The sequence below is a fragment of the Corvus moneduloides genome, chromosome 7 (genome assembly GCF_009650955.1).
Source record: "Corvus moneduloides isolate bCorMon1 chromosome 7, bCorMon1.pri, whole genome shotgun sequence".
Taxonomy (NCBI): Eukaryota; Metazoa; Chordata; class Aves; order Passeriformes; family Corvidae; genus Corvus; species Corvus moneduloides.
Genome location: NC_045482.1, coordinates 457,843 through 474,225, shown reverse-complemented (window position 1 = coordinate 474,225; position 16,383 = coordinate 457,843). Strand labels below are relative to the sequence as shown.

The 16,383-nt window shown below is 51.6% G+C and overlaps 1 protein-coding gene across 2 annotated transcripts in view; it reads right to left on the bottom strand.

The window, feature by feature from the left end:
• The window catches only part of HDAC4 (histone deacetylase 4), a 174,508-nt gene that overhangs the window by 149,290 nt on the left and 8,835 nt on the right, over positions 1 to 16,383 (bottom strand). The window lies entirely within an intron of this gene.

Below are 16,383 nucleotides of genomic sequence, written 5' to 3'. Positions count from 1 at the left end.
AATTCCTCAGTGCCAAGAAGTGGTCTTGGAGCAGGAAGGAAAAAACCCACACAATCAATTCCACTCCCACTCTACCCAAGCCTCCAGCAGATTACTGAGGAGCAGCTCCATACTGCCCCAGGGGAAAAAAAATCCACCATTCCCAATTATTTTGAAGCTGTATATTAAAGGGAGGGAGAGAGAACAGAGGGGAAGTAACCCCCAGAGTCAGCAAGCCCTGACCCCTGCCCCCCAAAAACTGGAAGTGTAGAAGCAGTAGGTACCCTGGCTTGGAGAAAGCCCACCTGACGCACCCACGCTGACCCAGCCAGCCACCCTTGCACCGAAACAACCTGCTCAAGCTCTGTTTTGGGTGGGGTCAGGGGCTTTTTGGCACTGTACCAAGTTACATCCAGTATTCCCCATCCTAGGAAGTGTTCCAGGCCAGGATGGAGGGGCCTGGGAGCAACCTGGTCGAGTGGAAGGCGTCCCTGCCCGTGGCAGGGGGTGGAGTGGGATGGGCTTTGAGATCCCTTTCCACCCAAACCATTCTGGGATTCCTGGACATCCCTGTTTCACAGGCAGAGTATCTCAGGGATTCTGCTCCCAGCCAGCTGACCTAGCTTAAACCCAGCTGTGTCCTTCATGCAGAGCACCCCACAGCCACAGGTGATTTCCCTTCTTTGCACCATAAAACACCATCGAACCAGCAGCTCAGCCCTCCTGGGCACCAGGGGCACGGGGTGAGCTCCTCCTGCCTGGCCAGGCATCACCCAGCGCTGGGATGAGGTCACCCTGCTGTCAGCAGCCAGCTCCAACCCATCCCTACGGATCCAGCTGACTCTGCTCACCCCAAACTGCTCTGGCAGCAGATCCCAAAAGGAGTGGTGCCCTCCAGCAGCGCTGGGGCGGGGGACGGCTGCGATGGGAACTGCGATGGGAACTGCGATGGGAGCTGCTCCTGCCTTGCACAAGGAGCATCTGTCCACAGCAGGGCTGTGCCACAGTGTTTCAGGCAGTGCTGGCTGTTCCTGGAAGAGCTCTTAGCACGCTCGGGTTTGTGTGCTCCTTTCCAAGAAGCAAAACCAGGTCTGAGCCTTCCAGCACCAGCACAGTCGCTCAGGATGGGCTTTCTGAGGTCAGGGCAGGAAAGCGCCCCGGCAGGCAGTGCTGAACACAGTCCCTTCCTCGCTGTGCTTCATTAAAAGCCCTCTTTAATTGGCTGTTTCTCTGCAGCCCAAGTGTCTCAGCATCACCACTCTCCAAGTTCCTCTCTGCCCATCTTGCATTCTTAGAGACCTGGAACGCGTTCCACGGTACGCGTCAAATTCAAGAGAAAATCACTTAAATGTCATTTCTAACCCCTGCAGGTCTCTGCCATCCCAAATGTTCAAGATGTTCCAGTCCCATTAATGAGCACATCCTGCTAAACAGAGCTGGGTCAGCTTAGACCAGGCATTAGCAAGACACTAACATAATTTATTTCCATTAGAACCAGCAGGTACTGTTGTAGCATAAGCCATCTCAGCTGCAGACAAGAAGGATTTGGAGTGGAGTTACCAGATCCCCATGTCCTCATTTTCCCAGCACAAGAATGAAAATGTGAGCATGAACAGTGGGAAGTTTCCCAAAGGAAATGGACTCAATCAGTAGCACCAAATCCATTCAACAGCACCATTTAATGGTTTCATCTATTCCCGCTGCTGCCCCATCCCTGGAAGTGTTCAAGGCCGGGGGCTTGGAGCACCCTGGGATAGTGGGAAATGTCCCTGCCCATGGCAGGAGATGGAATGAGATGGGTTTTAAGGTCCCTTCCAATCACTCTGTGATTCCACAATTCTCTCCAGGACACAGCAGTCACGTCCCAAGTGACCTCCTCCCAAACTCTAATTTTCAGGTAGCCCTTGCACTGACCTCAGTGCAGACCAAAGAGCCGCTGCCAGGCCTCCACCTGCAACAATTCCCGTGTACATGTGTCCTTTTGCCACTGTCTCAAGGAACACGCTCCTTAAACTGAAAGGAGTGAAACGCTGCCTGTCCCTATGCCTCGGCTCTCTGGAGGTCTGGAGGGTTTTCCAAGCCAATTATCTCGTAGGGAAAAAAAAAAAAAAAAAAAGATTAAAAAGAAAAACAAACCCGAGTTTGTTTAACTTCTACTCCAGTGCCTCCCAGGACAAGGACGATCACCTCTGGCCTGAGGAACAGCGAGTGCACCCCAAGCATCATTCCAGAGGCACGTTCCCCTCCGGCACCGGCTCAGGGCCGCCTGCCCGCTGCCATCCCAGCATGCAGGAGGAACCTCAGACCCCACTGCCTTGGCCAGACGGGTCTCAGCAAGGCTCAGCCCCAGGTTTTGGGGGGTCGGGGGCACATCAGGCTTTGCTGGGAGCAGAGCCGGGCACGGACGGCCGCTGCCACCGGAGCGCGCCGCGAGCCCCGGGATTACTGCTGGCTACGGGAATTGTCCTGGCAGACAGCACGCGGGGCCACGGTGGCCGTGCCAGGGCTGGCACTTGCCTGGGCACAGGGCAAAGGGAGGGCTCGGGGGAGCATCCACGGACATGGGGCACTGCCGAGCACAACTGCAGGCTCGAACAAGCAGGTGTGTAAAACATTATTGGATCAGGACTGGGATCATCAAGCCTCCTGCCTTGCAGGAGAATTTTCAGAGTCTGGTCACTGCTGGATTTTTAACAAACTCAGCAACAGGAGCACAAGGAACCACCTGTTTATTTCAGCCTGCTTCTGGCAGGGCACACCTGAGAGCGCAGGCTCCCTGAAACCACTGGGCTGGTGCATCAGCAGCTGCATCCTCAGCACATCCCTGGAGCAGAGGGTGGCCGTGCTCTGAGCACGCTGGCACCTCCCTGTCCCCGCCCCAAGCGAGCCTCTACCTGCAGCCAGCACAGAGCAGGACCGAGGGGCTGCAGCCTCTGCCAAAGCGCCTCGTTTCTTACTGGTTTGGTGTCTCAGCAAACCACCAGCTCCTGTCAGGCACCTTCCCTGGATGAAAAGTAATTCCAGCTCTCCTCTTACCCCCAGAGAAAGCTTGGGTTTTTTCTCTTTTACATAAGAATCATACAGTTCTGCCACAAGGATGGTTTGTTGACAGGAGGCCTGGAGCAGCTCCCCTACAAAGACAGGCTGAGAAAGCTGGGGCTGTTCAGCCTGGAGAAGAGAAGGCTGTGTGGAGACCTCAAAGCGACATTCCACTGCCTGAAGGGGCTATGAGGAAGCTGGAGAGGGACTCTGCACCAGGAACTGCAGTGAGGGGACAAGGAATAATGGGTTCAAACTGAAAAGAGTGGAAGTTTAGGTTATATATTAGGAACAAATGTTTTACTGTGAGGGTGGTGAGACACTGGCACAGGTTGCCCAAGAAGCTGTGGCTGCCCCATCCCTGGAAGTGTCCAAGGCCAGGCTGGATGGGGCTTGGAGCAACCTGGCTATAGGGGAAGAGGGGTGGAACAAGATGATCTTTAAGGTCCCTTCCAACCCCCCTCACGGTTCTGTGATTCTTTGGCAGTGCTAGTCACAAGCCCAGATGTGCAGAACCACTAACGACACTTACCACAGAACTTTATTTACACAGAGCTGCATTTTTCAGAGCTTTAATTGCTCTCCAGCCCAGATAAGAATCTTGGCCTGGGGCTGAGGTTTCGGGGCTGAGTCAGCCGGGCTGCTCCAGGACCAGGAGCCCTGATGCCCCGGCTCTCTCAGACACAGCAGCCAGGATCCCTCGGAGCCCTGGGTGACACGAAGCGATGCTAGAAGGGATGCTTCCCATCCTGGCACTCCTTTAGCAGCACTCCAGCACCGTGGCGCTTGCTCTCCAAAAGCCATGGAAACACCACCACCACCTTCCAGACGGCGTCAGCGCCGCTCCTCCTGCCTGCCACGGATTGATTACGGCGAGATCATTATTTTTTCCCCCGAAATTACCTTCCTCGCTGCACTCACAAGCAAACAGCCCCAAGCTCGATCCCACGTGCTCCACGTAAGATGCCAGCATCACCCTGATGTTTCCTTGGATTCCTGCTCGTAGCAGGCAGCCTGCAGACAGCCCAGCGCTGCAGCACACACGTGCTCAGCACTCGCCAGCCTGAAGGGGGGCACAGCCTCTCTCAGAGCTTTATTGATTAACTCTCTCTTCTGACAACAGATCCTGCACTTCAACCGGAGCAGGGGAAAGCTGCCTTTGCTTTCCAGGGTTTGTTTATAAAATACTGCCAGCACAGGATCCATACATGAAAAGAAGAGGGAAGGAAGAGGCTTAGAGGTGCCTGAAAACAATTCACTGTGACCACAGGAAGATTTACTGCGTCTTTATTTAGAATGATGAAACGGCTTGGGCTGGAAGGGACCTCAAAGCCCATCTCATTCCAAACCCAGGCAGGGACACCTTCCACTAGGCCAGGCTGCTTTGTTTAGAGCAGAGCCAGGGTGGAACAGCCTCCCGAGCTGATCTCCCCTCCGGGGACCACATCTCCCAGCCACCACCTTGCAAGGTGACAAAAAGAGTGGCAGCCATCCCCAGGACCCCCACAGCCCTCTGACAGCATCCCCATAATTCCTGTCTCTGCAGCAGAATACAGCTTTACTGGATCTGTCCCAGGAGAGCAGGTTTCACAAGCACTGCCCACTTCCACACGTGCTGCTTTTCCTGCAGTTTCAGCAATAACCAGACCTCTTCCAGGAAATACGTTTGCAAACCTCAAATATCATCAGACCCTCAAAGAGTTCGGAGTCTCTAAGCAGTTTTCTGTCTCTAAACACACACTGTGAGAGTAACAGGTGACACTGTAAAATCTACTATCAGCTTCACACTCAGCTGGGGCCAGAAGAGCCACCAGAATATCACAGAATAATGGAAAACAAAAATAGAGCAGCGAATTTGCTGCTGCGTTAGCCCAGTTCCTCCAAACCCACGCAGATTTTGTGCAGACCTGGACATTCCCCCTCCTTTGCCAAGTACACTGTATAAGAGCTTCAAAAGGGCAAGAAAAACACCACCAGAGGTGTGGCACAAATTCCTCATGCAGGTGATGATAAACCTGCGGCCCAGACAGAGGTGACTTAGAGATATCACAGTGATGCAGAGTCATGATTAATACAGACAAATCACTCATCGCTCTGCTTTCCATCTATTTCTTTCAGAGCTAGAAGTTTTTCCCCTGCTTTTGCTGGGTGGGAAGCTGGGTGGACACAGCAGGGAAGGCCAGGAAATCCATGGGACAAGTCACTGGCTCTCAGGCATGTTTGAGAAGTGTCACCTTCAGTGACAGCGCATATCCTGTTGTGAAATGCCTCCCTCTTGGATGCTGCTGGCAAACGTGGCAATCAAGTACTTTTAAAGACCTTGAAAAACCTTCAAGTCTCACCTGGACACCAACCTACAGTCACCAAACCAACCCAGCTCTGCTTTGTCCCATGCAGAAGTGACAGCCTCATCTCACCAAACACAAAGTTTGCTCTGCAAAGCTTTCTATATTGCACTGAAATCACGTATCAGATTCTTTACAGTTTCTACACCTGCACTCAGGAAGTAAAGGAAAATACTGGCAGATGGAAGTGCTGACACAAAACTCAGGAATCCTCACAGAAGAGGGGCAGGGAGCACAAGCAGTGTGACCACCGAAGCCTTCACCACAGTTAGAACTGTGTAAGTAACAATTAAACAGGAAACCCACCCTAATCCAGCTGTTACCAACAGCTCCTCTCCAGAGGAATACCAGGTACAAACATGCCTGGGTGAGGAGGATCCAGACTGACCAGTCCAGCCCTCTCTGCCAGGACATCCCATCTTTGCCAAACCCTGCAGCACCAGAACCAGGGGTGCCTGCCTTCAACATCAAAAGCTCAGCACGGTGATTCAAATGCACGAAGCACCTCAGAAACACAGCAAGGTTCAGCCAGCACTTCAAGGAATCAGCCCCCGGTGCATTTGTTTAGCAAATGCTGACATTTCCCCGCCAGCCATCACAAGAGACTCTCACATGACAGCCCAGAGCCGAGCAAACACGGTGCTTCCGCCTCCCCCTGAACCTTCCAGCACACACACACGGTGAAGAGTGACTGCTTGTGTCACTCTTGTGACCCCGTGCCAGGCTCTGTGTGGTGGAACAGTCACACACAAACTGCACCTCCAGCCATGTCCGTCCTCTGTGCTAAACCAAGGAGTAACCAGCACCTGCTGTGAACTTGCACAGCTCCCCCAGGAGCCGCGGTGCCTTCCTGGGCCGTCGCCGAGAGCTGCTCTGGAGCGATCCCGCTGGTACCCCGGGCAGGCAGTGCTTCCCCTGCGCTGAAGGCACCGTCAGGCTCGCAGAGGAACCCAAACGAGCAAGAGCCACGAAGGGCAGGACGCTGTTAGCTGACTGTGAGCTGCTTCATCAGCGCAGAACTAACCCGCAGCTGTCTAAAGGCAGCAAACCTAGATGGAAATTATTAATCTCACTACGTGCAACAGAAATTCTCCATAAAAACAATTCAAGGCAAACGTCTTCTACAGGTTCCCATCCTTTTGCTTCTCACTGTCAAGTAACGCTCCGCAACTGATTTCCAGGGCACACAGGTTCCCTGAGTAAAGCTGCTTTTCCCAGGCTCTTGTCAGCTGTGTCTCAAAGCCAGGTGCTCACGCTGATCTCTGGTGGCAGTCCTGTACTTCTGGAAATCCAAGCACTGAGACACCAGCCCAAACTGAAGATGTGGTATCTCAGCAGAAGTGAAGACACCCCACGCCCATTTCCATGTTAAATTAACACAAAACTGACATTATTGAGCTTGCCCCTGGCAGTATTTTCCTCACTAAGTCTGAAACCGAGGAAATCCCTCATGGTACCTTGTACTTTTGCAAATCACCACCCTGACCAGCACTCAAGAGCTGCTCTGAAAACCGAAGGTGCCTCCACAGCCTAAAAAGAAAAATCTTCTGGTGGACACCCAAAACCCCGAAAGTTTTGTGCCCCTTCTCCTTCCTTGCTAGGAGTACAGGAGAGCATCCACACGATTTCTTCTTCCACAGATTTCCCAGCAGTACCACTGGTAGATCTCTCATCCATTTTTAGACCTCGACAAGTACTGATGTCGAAACCACTGCAGGTATCCCAGACACACAGAGAAGCAAAAACACTTTGGGAACAACCGAGTGCATGAGGAGTGAACCCAAATCCTCCCGTGCATCACCCAAGACTCTGAACAAAAGACCCCGAGCAAATCTGGAAATACCACCTCGTGCTCACTCTGTGGGAGCTCCCATTTAGAGTGGCCAACAGCTTGGAAATTATTTTTTCAGAGTCAAGCAGGAAGAGCTGCAGATTCAGAAACACGGGCGACTGTTTGAAACCTGGGACTGTGCAAATCTGCAGGAATACAGAGCCCTCCTTGACTAGCAAGACTCTGGCAGAGGGTCTGAAAGAGCAGGATGCTTCTGAGCTCGATCCAGTTTCTCAGCAAGAGCAGCAAGAACAAGCAGTCTCACAGATGGATCCGCGTGGGAGGGAGAAAGGATAAAAGTCTGCCTCGGGAGCCTGTTCCAGCTGCTACCAGAGCCTTGCAGGAGTCGGCACAAATTGGGCAGAGCTACCTATAAAAATCTACTGCCTTGGCTTCTTCTGAAGCCCTCTTCTTTCCCGATTCCATGTTTTTCCTCCATCCTACTATTTCCACATTCGAAGGAGTCCAAATCAGATAGCTGAAAGTAGTGCCTGACAGAAGGCGAATGCAGACTGGGAGTTTATCCCGATTCTTCATTCCTGCCTTGTGGATCACCCTCACTACACACACTCAGGAGCACAAAAATCAAAACTCCTTTTAAATGCTTGACTGAGAAGTCATTAAAAATGGAATACTGGAGGCCGGGTTGGAACCTGAACCAGTGAGGGGCAGCCCTGCCCATGGCAGGGGGGTGGGACTAGATGGTCTCTCAGGTCCCTTCCGACCCAAACCCTCCTGTAATTCCATATTCTTTTTATCCAGAATCCCCCCAACGACATTTCCAGTGCCAGGAAGAGGTTGTGTGGCCAGCAGACGGGGAGCTCACCTCACTGGCTGAAAGCAATTCTTGTTTTTCAGCTCCTCAGGTAGGCAAAGGCAGAGAGAAAAACATTTACCTTTTCTCTTCATGTACTTGAGCTGTTCCAGCCACATCTGAACTTCTTGTTCCTTCTGACAAAGAATCAGAATTACTGGTCACTAGCTGTGCCTAACCCATCTGGTCTCCCAGCATAAAATAGCTGAGTACATGTGTCATCAATCACTGTTAATTACTTCATTAACTTGGAAAACGAATATTGACTTTTTTTTAAAGAACAAACATTGTTTAAGGTCAGTCTAGTTCTTTTTTTTTTTTTTTTTCTTTTAATTGAATGCTATCTGATTACCAAGAGAAAATGACTTAGTCTGAACACTCAAGCAACCCTGCCACATAACTGGTGCAGGAGACATTTCCCCAAATCCCTTTCTGGAAGGGCCGGTTTGATCCAGAAGCTTCGTGCTGCTCTCCAGAGCCCCGTGCTCACCACGATGCCGTTCCCACCTACTGCCCCCGTGGCTCTGGAAGTCCTGACCTTTGCCATGCTCTGGGAAAGAAACGTGCCCCAAGGTCTCCACAAACACGTTGCATCACTGTGGAGTGGACATTTAGCCCTCTGCTGCCGGCTGCAAAACAGTGACACAGAGAGATCACAGCTGTCTGTGCGTTCTCATCTGCAGCAGATCTGCTGCCAGCACATAAAACCACTCAGGAGCCACACAGCGCAATGCCAACTTGCCCCTGGACTGTCCCCCTGCTTCAGAGGCTCACTGAGATCACCTCCTGGCCCCAGCATGAGCTCTCCTTCCTGCCAGGCAGAGGGGTCCCTCTCTGCACCTGCTCACAGAGCCTGGTCCAGCCACTCTCCCTGGAGGAGCCACTTGAACTCGATATTTATTACATTTCTTCATGCTCACTGAGCTTACTGGCTCACTCACTGTCCACCTCCAAGAAGCTATTTTGCTTCTGTCACTCCTGTCCCCCAGTATCCCCTAACTCTGCCCCCAAACCCAGGCCCTGCTTCCCAACCCGCCCTGCAGGAACATGTGCGGTTCACTCGAGCGCCCTCGACCTTGGCTGCTGCCCAGCTCCTCAGGCACAGCACACCCTCACCCACAAAAGCTCTGGGATCCCATCATGGGTTCCCAAGTTTACATTTCTGTGTGTTTCATTTCTCCTGTCTGGCACTGCATGCGAGTCACGATACCAAAACACTGCACTTCCCACAGCCACCCCATCGGCCAGACCCCAGCCCTGATGGACCACAATGGTTTGGGTTGGAAGGGACCTGAAAGAGCACCTCATTCCAGCCCCAACGCGTGGTGCCACTCTGCCACTTCTCCTTTTAAAGGGTCTACAGCCAGTAAAAATATCTTACAGCCAGTGGGTGCATTGTGCATTTGTGTACCTTACTCAAAGGAACTCCGCCTAAATCCAAATTTTACATATGACCATAAATAATGCACCAAGCAGAAAGCAAGAAATCACAACTTCACCTTTAAAGTGCAACGTAATTTGCTTTTATTTGTTGGGAAAACCTGTTCTCCTCTCACCAGCATCATGTGAAAAAGTCATGCTGACCTGTACCCACTCACAGGATCATCCCTCAGCACACACGGCAGTCGAGGCACCCTGCTCAGTCCCAGCTCCTCTGCCAAAGCTGCTGGGACTCCAAGCCCCAGACTGCTGAAAACTGAACAGGCAGGAATTCCCCCGGGAAGCTGAAATAAAAGAGATGGCTGTATATTCACAGGAGTTCCACGACTTCCAGTTCTAAATCACAAATAACATTTTTGAGCCACATCCACAGCAAGAATAGAAAACCAAGTCAGTCACCACAAACCTCTAAGTCCCTCTGTTGTATCCCTCTGAACAGGGTTACATTTTTCATGACCAGCATCACCCTTTAATAAAATCTAGAATCTTCAGGCAAATATTTCAGTCTTAAAAGCTGACAAGCAAGAAAAGCGAGGAAGGAACTACTCAGACTCCAGGGGGTTTCAGGTTGTTAATTATATATTTATGTTTTATAACACCACCAAAGCCAAAAAGGAACAAAACCCTTTAAAGAAGTAATTGCAGGTTACCCTGATAGACAATGCCAGCAAACTTTTGGGAATTTCCTTTCCAGGTGCTGCTCCCAACACCACAGTGGCTCCTTAACTCAGTGAGAAGGAAGGGCTCCATTTACTTTAGGATTTACACCACATTTTATGCGGCCCATTCTGCCTGTTTGCACAACGTGAACACAGCAAGGCAAACTGGAACTGTCCTTTGAAATAAGAAAACTGGACTGCAAAGCCACACAAAACACTGGACACATTTCAAGGACTGACGCAGTACCTGCCACGGGGGCTTTTTAAGGTGTGTTTTACAATACTGTTCATCGCCAGCTGGAAAGGGACTGCAGCTCTGTGTCCCCAAGGAAGCCTTAGAGCCCTAACTTAGGGTTTGAGTTGGGAGGGACCTCAAAGCCCATCCCATCCCACCCCTGCCACGGGCAGGGACACCTTCCACTATCCCAGGCTGCACCAAGCCCCAGTGTCCAGCCTGGCCTGGGACACTGCCAGGGATCCAGGGGCAGCCACAGGGAACAATTCCTTCCCAATATCCCATCTAGCCCTGCCCTCTGGCACTGGGAAGCCATTCCCTGTGTCCTGTCCCTCCAGCCCTTGTCCCCAAGTCCCTCTGCAGCTCTCCTGGAGCCCCTTTAGGCTCTGGAAGGGGCTCTGAGGTCTTCCTGGAGCCTTCTCTTCTCTTCCCCAGCTCTCCCAGCCTGGATCCAGAGGGGCTCCAGCCCTTGGAGCATCTGTGTGCCTCCTCTGGACTCCCTCCAGCAGCTCCAGGTCCTTCTGCTTTGGCCCCAGGGCTGGGGCAGCTCTGCAGGGGGATGTCACCTGAGCAGGACAGAGGGGCAGAATCCCCCCTCCCTTGCTGGTCACACTTGTTTTGATGCAGCTCAGGATACGGGGTTTGGGATTTCTGGGCTGCAGAGCACTTTGCTCTTTGGGGTCATGTTGAGCTTCTCATCCACCAACACCTCCAAGCCCTTAATGGCTTTTCACACTACACAGCACAGACAGAATATTCCTCCCTGCAACTCGCTCCCCTTTCAGGGTGGGAATGAAGCAAAGTAATTCACACCTGCTTTTGTCCCTCTTCAGCCTTTTAAAACATCAAAGCCCAATCTTGGGGGTCTTTTTTTCACTTTCCTGGCGCTTGGGATTTTGCACCTTTGCATGCTCCTAAATCTCCTCCCTTAACTTCTCGCTAACAGCTCCAGCTTCCAGGAGGAATTGCTTGGCTTTCAAGAGAAGCTGCCATTAGTCACCAAAGCTCTGCTCTGCAGAATCCCCTCTCACCTGATCCCCTGCTGCTTGGGATACTCTGAAATAAACGAACAGGAAAGGATACAAGGTGAAAACAAAACAAATCCAAAGGCTTTGCATGTAAGCGTTAACCTGGATACGTCTTGTACCTGACAGGAGTCTGTACTGAGGTGGGGGTTGGTCTTTTCTCCCTGGTAACAAGTGACGGGACAGGAGGAAACAGCCTCAGGCTGTGCCAGGGGAGGTTAACTTGGGATATTTAGAAAAAGTTCTGCATGGAGAGAGCTGTGAGTCCCTGGGCAGTGCTGGAGACCCCGTCCATGGAGGGATTCCAAAGCCGTGTGGAGGCGGCACCTGGGGACATGGGGGGAACGGTTGGATTTGATGATCTTAAAGAACTTCTCCAACCTAAACGATCCTGTGTTTCTGCGAACATAATGACGAACGAGTTACATTATGGCAGAGGGGGAAAAACATGGCCTGACAGCCGATGCCTGCAGCCACCTCCAGCCAGTGCAGCCCCTTCCTGAAGGAAACCACGCACAGCCACGGCACGCTCCGACAGACAGACACCTCCTCTGGATGTCAGGCGGCTGAAAATTGACATTTCAGCACCCGTTCTACATTCAAGCAAAGTGCGGGGCCACTGCAAAGCAAACGCGACTCCCATTACCTCAGAGCACTCGGCATGCCAAGCACACTCCAAGGCTGGGGCGGGGGGGGGGAAGGAGATTGCAGGAATTTTTTCCTGAAATGGAATGGAGAGATAAGATCGAGTGAAAAGGAGCAGAGGCTGCTGACATATCTAGACTCCCAGAAGCCAGTAAATATGCAAATGGGCTGCCATTTCTGCCAGTAACACTCAGAACCAACTTTGATTCTGCTAAAATATATCGCATTAAACAAGGGAGATAAGCCCAGCACCGAATCCACACAGAGCAGCTCCCTTTGACCAAGACAGCTTTACTTCTCACTCCAGGGAATCCTGAACAAAGCTTTCTATTCTAAGAATCTCCACGCTGACTATCACAGTGTTTATGAATAACTTTGGCCATTTACCTTTTCGTAGTCTGATTTGCAAGTACTACTAAAAACTCTCCACAAAGCCATAAACCGCCCCGGAAAAGCTGCATCCAGTACCAGCCGCAAATCCTTCCCCAAACCAGGAAAGGGCTTGTTGCCCTGAAGCCACAAGCAGCAAATTTCACACGAGATGTCAGAGAGGAGAAAATAAAGGGTGGATTGAATGTGCATCCCCGGAGACAGAGATTACAGAGCAAGAACTGAAGTTGATGTGACCTGATAGGAGATGATAAACTCAGGAGATGATAAAGGCATTCCCTGGACATCCATCTGTTGCCCCTGGGGTTTGGACAGACGCACTGGGCAGAAATACATATATATACATATATATATATATAGAGAGAGAGAGAGAGATGAAAATATTAAATATAGACATGATTTGTTTTCATACATATGAAGTATATACGTGTGAAATAAACAGATGTATATTCAAGCACCGGAGGCAAAGAAAGCATTTCTTATTTTCACTCCATTTTATCTGCCTACCACCTCTGAATCAGCGAGATGAGCTCAAAGGCCAGTGCTGGCTACAGTCTGAGACACACACTTTGCACACTGCTAAGCAAGAGCAAAAGCAGCTCTCCCCCTGCCACGGCAGGGACTGAACTCGGCCTCCACAACTGACTCCATTCAGCAAGGCTGTTCCCTAGCAGAGGGAAAACAGTACAACCTGCACCCTCCTCGACAGCCCTTGGCCGCTCCTCTGAGATTCCAGCACGCGGGGAAGAGCATCGAGGACTTCAAGCAACCGCCAGCATCAAAAAATAAGCATGTAGCGAAGGTAGGGAGATGTAAAAAACAAAAACCAGACCTCTGGGGGCTGAATAAGCCTCCCACGTGCAGCAGACTACAACAGGAGCGATCTCCCCAGCAATGCCAGGCGCTGCAGGGACATGAAAGCAGGCTCCAGCTCTCCAGGAGCAGGGAGGCCTCCGGGATTCCCAGGAGCAGGAACCCATCCCCAAACCTGTGGCAAACACAGCAGAGAGCAATCCAATGGGAGATGGCTGGGGAAGGCTCCCAGTGCTGCAGGAAGGTTCTGACAAAGCAGGTTTGCCGGCAGGGAGGAGAGACACAGACATGGACAGGGGCTGTGAGGGCCTGCTCCAGGAGAGAAGAGCCTCGGGAAGAGGGAATAACCCAGCCCAGGAAACACCTGCGCTCACCTGAGCTCAATCCCTGCTCCTTCCATCCCAGCCAGCCCCAGCACCGCCCTGGCAGGAGAACACCAGGAGCTGTCCCTGTGTGTGCCTCAGATCCACAGCCACACTCGCTGGCTGGCTCCAGCATATGCTCAGAATTCCCTTATCCCTGTTCCGAGGCTGCGGTAATTCCCATTTTCGTTGCCAGTGCTAGGAAGGAGCCTCAGAGCTATATGCTGAGGCCCTGGAATTTAAATATACGATAACACTGTAAATAAAAGGAAACAAATTCCTTAAGGAAAACCTTTTCACATGCCAGATCAGTTCCCAATAGTAACTGCTCTGCTTTGACAAGAGATAAATATTTACAGTCTGAAACAGAGAACACCTTGTGTTGCAATACTGGAACGCAAACCTTGTCAGTCCTGGTATCCTAAAGAGAGGGTTTTGATATTTAAAAGAAAAAAATTAGACAGAAACCCCCAAGCTGAGCACTTAGAAGCACACACACGTTATTGTGCTCATTTACCCCACCAAAACAAAAACCTGAAGGTAGTCACACAGAGAAATTGTCAAACATGCTGAATCCAGAACAGATTTTCTCAAAAGGAGACCTCATCCCCCAGGGAATGTAGACAGTTTATAGCAAAAGTCTAAATTATTGCCAAGAATATGCTGCTTTTTTTTATTTATTTAAATATAGTCTAAGTTGCTCCTCTTAGACATTCCTCTAGCGGAAGCAGACACTGAAGATTTTTCTTACTGGAGCAAAAAGGCAGCAAGGAGGCTCAGATGTCCATATCCAACTCCTTGGACTGGGGCATCCCACACCGGGAATACCCTCGGCAGAGGGAAGAGGAAGCCCAGCAGCTAAAGCCTGAGCTATCTCAGAGCTTCCAGCAGCACTCCCAACCTCCAGGCCTGAGCAGCTCCTTCCAGCTAAGGAAAGAATGTGGAGAATGTCATTCATACTGGCACTTGGGAAGATCGAGGAATGGAGAGTGCACAGTGACTGGATATCCCTGTCCCGAGGAGGGTGGTAAGGAGATGCTCTCATTCCTGCACGGCTCAGGCTGCTGGGGTTTGCTGCCATTCCAGACCAGGTAGCCACCATGGCTCAGGCTGCTGGGGTTTGCTGCCATTCCAGACCAGGTAGCCACCATGGCTCAGGCTGCTGGGGTTTGCTGCCATTCCAGACCAGGTAGCCACCATGGCTCAGGCTGCTGGGGTTTGCTGCCATTCCAGACCAGGTAGCCACCTCATTCAGCATGAGTGCTTTTTCCTGCTGCACTGCCTGCGCAGTCCAAACTCCCATTTCTACCAGGACCAGCATGAGGCCGGCCTGGCTGAGCTGTTAAACTCCAGGATCTCATATCTGAGGTGCAATTTTCCTCACCCAACTGCTGTTTGGGCTTTTATGGCCCGCTCCCTTTGAAGTGGGGCAGCCCGGCCACCGGCGGGCTGATGGAAGAGTTCAATGTCTACCTGCCACTCTCAGTTCCCTTACTTCCTCCTCCCCTTCCCAGGGAATGACTACCCCGTGCAGAACTTTCCTGCCTCGGCCTGGCTGCTGCCAGGGCAGGTGTTGCTCCATGATCCCATCCCTGCAGTCAGCCAAGCCTTATGTTCCGTGCACAAGTTCTCCGTTTGCTCCCCTGCTTCCAGCATCCCTGCACAGCAGTTTATTTTTAGACCAGCATTTTTAGAGCAAAGCCCAGAAGCAGCACACTTTCGGTGCCAAACAGAATTCAGCTGCGATTCTAATGCTGTCAGCTGACAGGAGGACACTCGGGTTTGGTGGCCACAGAATATTGGTGCAGCTCCGTGGCTGCCACCCAGGGCCACTGCTGACCCCTGGGCTTTTCCTGCAGTGCTCTCCCAGCTGCACGCACCACGGGCCCTGGGTGGCCACAAGGCTCAGCCCAGCATTGCCACACCAGTCCCCTCTCCAGCAAAGGAACTGTTTTTGCCTGTGTGTGTGTGCAGCCCTCTGCACGGAGAAGGATCTGATCCCCCCTCTCTTCACACCGGCAGTGCCACGAACCAGGCAAGATTACAGAACCACTGAGGCTGGAAAAGACCTCCAAGGTCATCAACTCCAACCTCAGAGCACCGAGTGCCACATCCAGGTGTTTCCTGAACACCCCCAGGGATGGTGACTCTGCCACTCCCTGGGCAGCTCCTTCCAACACCCGACAACTGCTTCAAGGAAGAAATTCCTCCTGATGTCCACCCTGAAAGTCCAGACAGAGAACTGTGCTGGCCCAGGAGAGCCCAGAGCTTCCCCCTTGGCTCCACGTGAACATTTATAATTTGGGGTCACCACTCACAGCCACCTCAGGGCAAATGGGAGATCCCTGCTGGCTTTACCAGGTGCTGGAACAAGCCCTTAACCACCAACACAGACAAGGAGAAGTGCCCCAATATACAAAGCGAGGCTCCTGCCCAGCTTTATCGTCATCTTTCTGGGGTCAGAGGTGGTTTTCGAGTTCTAAATACCAATATTTGCCTTCTTTTTACTACAGCTTGTTGTTTTCGGTGCAATTATAGAATAACAGAATCAGCTCCACCAGGTACCACCACCACCTTTTCCTGTTGACACAACACAACCTAGTAGAGGCAACAGCAGCAGAGACACCCAGACACAGCAAGTGAGATGAACAAGATCGTGCAATCTGTGCAAATCCACCCAAAATCTGCAGGCATGGCTCAGAAAATTGCACAGTAAAAGTTTTTTCTACTCTCAACAGCTCACGGAATGTCCTTGTGAACAAGACTGCAGTGACAAGGCCATCTTCTCCGAGGTATAAAGCAGCCA